The sequence below is a fragment of the Arachis hypogaea genome, chromosome 12 (genome assembly GCF_003086295.3).
Source record: "Arachis hypogaea cultivar Tifrunner chromosome 12, arahy.Tifrunner.gnm2.J5K5, whole genome shotgun sequence".
Taxonomy (NCBI): domain Eukaryota; kingdom Viridiplantae; phylum Streptophyta; class Magnoliopsida; order Fabales; family Fabaceae; genus Arachis; species Arachis hypogaea.
Window position 1 is genome coordinate 67432708 of NC_092047.1, and position 3938 is coordinate 67436645.

The following is a 3938-nucleotide window of genomic DNA, read 5'->3' on the forward strand; positions in this document are numbered from 1 at the left end:
TCATTACTATAGTTTGGCCTCCCTTGAGTGAGCTTTTCCTGGGAAGCAGTTCCTTTATATACTTGATGTATGCAAGCATTTGTTGGATGGTCTTGATGAATGGTATGTTTACATGCAGAGATGCAAACAAGTCAAGAAATCTTGAGTATATTCTCTTCTCCACAGCACCATTGAGTAGTTGGGGAAAGGGTGCATAGAGTCTCAGCAGCTCCTGTTGTGAGATTTTTGGTTCTTGGTGATCTTTTTCCTTCTTCTCTGCTGAGGTATCTCCAGGTTGTTCTGACGGCTTGTTTGGCTTGTCCTCAGTCTCCTTACCACTTATAGTGACCATCTTGCAATCTTCCCATCTTACTTTCTTTATTTCACCTCTCGGATTTTTCTCTGTGTCACTTGGAAATCCATCTGTAGGTTTGGGAATCTGCTCAGAGAGATACCCCACTTGAGATTCCAACCTCTTGATGGTGTCTCCCTAGTTCTTAAAATTTGCTCGCACTTTTTCCTTGAACACCTTGTTGTCTTGAATCTCTTTGCATATGCCTTCAAGCAGGTTCTCAATCCTTGAGAGTCTGTCATCAGATGATGGTAAGTTGGGATTGGAGGTAGAAGGATGAGGAGTGTTATTTTGGTTTTGATATGGATGTGGAGAGGTATTGTTATGGTGGTGTTGATATGTTCTCTGTGTGAATTGTTGGTGAGTTGCATTGTTGTTGGGGTTGTGACGTCTCTGATCTTGGCTTTGATCTTGTTGATTCCCCCACCCAAAGTTTGGGTGATTCCTCCAACCAAGGTTGTAGGTCTTGGAGTATGGGTCATGATTTTGTCTAGGTGAATTCCCAATGTAGTTGGCTTGCTCCTGCTCACTCTCTGCCTCTGCATTCACTTCCTCTTGGGTTGTTGATGAGGTGGTGATTGCTGCTACTTGGTTCCTCTCTATCTTCTTGGTGAGGTCAGCTAATTTCTTGGTAATGAGCTTGTTTTGGGCCAGCAGAGCATCTACATTGTTTAGCTCCATCACTCCTCTAGTGTTCCCTCTTTCGGAGGCATAGAAGTAGTCATTCTCTGCTACAGTTTCAATGACATCTATGACCTCCTCAATGGTCTTCTTCTTGTTTAGAGATCCCCCGGATGAGTGGTTTACTGCTTTCTTTGATTTATAAGAAAGGCCTTCATAGAAAATGTGTAGCTGCACCCATTCATTGAACATATCTGGTGGACACCTCCTTGTTAGGTCCTTAAACCTCTCCCATGCTTCATATAGAGTCTCACCATCCTGCTGCCTGAAAGTTTGAACCTCAGCTCTCAGCCTGTTGATTCTTTGAGGAGGATAGAATCTGGCTAAAAATTTGTTCACCACATCTTCCCAGGTTGTCAAACTCTCCTTAGGGAAGGATTCCAGCCATTTAGATGCCTTATCCTTGAGTGAGAAAGGGAACAAAAGTAGTCTATAGGTGTCAGGATGAACACCATTAGACTTCACAGTATCGCATATCCTCAGGAAGGTGGTTAGATGTTGATTGGGGTCTTCTTGGATGCCTCCTCCGAATGAACAGTTGTTCTGAACATGGGTGATGAGCTGTGGTTTTAGTTCAAAGTTGTTGGCATGTATGGTTGGCTTTTGAATGCTACTCCCACAGTTTCCTGGGTTTGGGTTGATGTAGGAGCCTAGAACTCTTCTCTCTTGCCCAGCATGATTTGCTAGACCTTCTCTGCCATGGTTGTGAGCCTCTTCTTCATGAATGTTCTCTATATTCTCCTCCATGTCTAGTTCAAAGTACTCTTCCTCTTCCTCAGCACCCACTACTCTTTTTCCTCTTGCTTCCCTCCTTAATCTAAGGAAGGTCCTCTCAGGTTCAGAATCAAAGAAAGTTGAAGCCCCGCTTCTCCTCCCTGTCATACAACCAACAAGGTACAAGCAAGGAAAATAGATGCAGAAAGTATTCTGTTAGAATTGCTGTTAGTGTGAGTGATGCAATATATCAAACAGTTAGTGGGTTAGTGAACTGAATTGTAAATAACTAAAAATAAACGAAAAAGTGGGGGGAAGGGAAGAAATTAACTAAAACTGAAAGCAAATTAACTCAACAAAAATTTAAATCAAACAAAAGAAAAATGATCAATCTAGTTATCCTCCAATTTAATCATTGCTTATTCAAAATCAATCCCCGGCAACGGCGCCATAAACTTGATACGCACAAAACTTGTCTCTCAACAAATTTTCTTCGGCAAGTGTACCGAATTTGTCGTCAAGTAAAAACTCACAATAGAGTGAGGTAGAATCCCACAGAGATTGATTGATCAAGCAACTTTAATTAGAGGAATGTTCTAGTTGAGTGAACCAGAATTTGATTTGAGATTTACAGAAAATTAAATGGCGGGAGAGTAAATAGCAGAAACAGTAAATGCTAGAAATAAAGAGCTCAATGTAAATGGCGGAAAGTAAATTGCAGAATCTTAAACGGGAATGGGGTAATTGCTCATAAAAGTAAATGGCAGAAATTAAAGAGAATGGGTAAGATTAGAAATGGGGAGTTCATTGGGCTCAGGAGATGTTGCATTCTCCGGATCAAGTTCATTTTTATCTCTTCCTCAATCAATGTATTCATTGATCTCCTTGGCAATCTTAAGTGACCGAATTCCAATTTCTTGGTAATTCAATCTCTCAAATCTTGATCAATAGCCAATTCCTTGGTCAATTGCTCATGAGAAGAGATGAAGTATGGTCACTGATATACCACATGCATTTCCCAAATCAAGTGTTGGTAGGATTATAGTCACATATCCATCCAAACCCAATTTGGTCCAGCATGAGAAAGCATTTCTAGCATGATCTCTTCATTCCTCTTTCAAGGTTTAGAAGAGATCCAAGTATGAATAGCTTCTTTTCCAAGATAACTACCCAATTGGATGAAGATCGAAAGCTTTCTAGTAAAATCAAGAGAAAAGATAGAAGAAGGAGAATGAAAACTAATATTGATCCATCAAATTACAACAGAGCTCCCTAACCCAATGAAACGGGTTTAGTTGTTCATAGCTCTGGAAAATGATAACCAAGATGGAGAATACATGATGAAAGTAAAACTAGAAGTGCAGAGAAAGTAAAATACAGAAAGTAGTTCTATGCCAAAGGCTCCCTAAAGTTTCCAACTCCCTAACTAATTCAAAGCTACTCCTATATATACTACTCTTCTCATCTTCTAGTTGGCTCTTCAAGTCTTGGGTATGGGCCTCTGAATCTTGAGTTTGAAGCAATTATCCTTTTCACTGGGCTTAACTTTGCTTGCAGAGAGAAAAGGTAAAGTAGGCAGGGACTTTGACTCAGGACGTTAGTGGTGTCAACGTTAAGTGAAAGTGTGGGTTCGAGAACGTTAGTGACAATCACCTTTTTCATTAACTTTCTTAACCCAATTATGATCACATTGACTTCAACGTTAGTGGCACTAACGTGACCACTAACATTGCCTCTTGGTCCTTCGCACACGTTATTGGGACTTACCTTTCCCAATAATGTGGACAGTCCTCTCTTGTCCCTACGTTAGAGTCCATGTTAACTAGGTTAACATGGCTTCTAACGTAGCAGTGCCAATTCTTCGAGAATGTTAGTGACACTTACCTTTGTCACTAACGTTCCAATGTGCCCCTTTCCCACGTTAGAGTCCACGTTAACTAGGTTAACATGGCTTCTAACGTAGTAATGCTAGCCATCCCCAACGTTAGTGACAAAAGTGAGTGTCACTAACGTTGGCTCATCATCTCTTTATCCACGTTAGCTTCCACGTTAACTAAGTTAACGTGGGAGTTAACGTTGCTCATGGTGGCTCTTGGTGGTTCACCCCAACGTTAGTGACAAAGGTAAGTGTCACTAACGTTGGCTATCAATTGCTCTCTCCACGTTAGCTTCCACGTTAACTAAGTTAACGTGGCTTATGGAGGCTTGGCCA

The 3938-nt window shown here is 41.1% G+C and overlaps 1 non-coding gene across 1 annotated transcript; it reads left to right on the forward strand.

Annotated features, from left to right (window-relative positions):
- The first annotated feature begins 1199 nt into the window (after positions 1-1199).
- LOC112731027 (small nucleolar RNA R71) lies at positions 1200-1306 on the forward strand. The gene has a single exon (XR_003166823.1). It is a non-coding gene; the product is annotated as a small nucleolar RNA R71 (small nucleolar RNA).
- The last annotated feature ends 2632 nt before the right edge of the window (positions 1307-3938 follow it).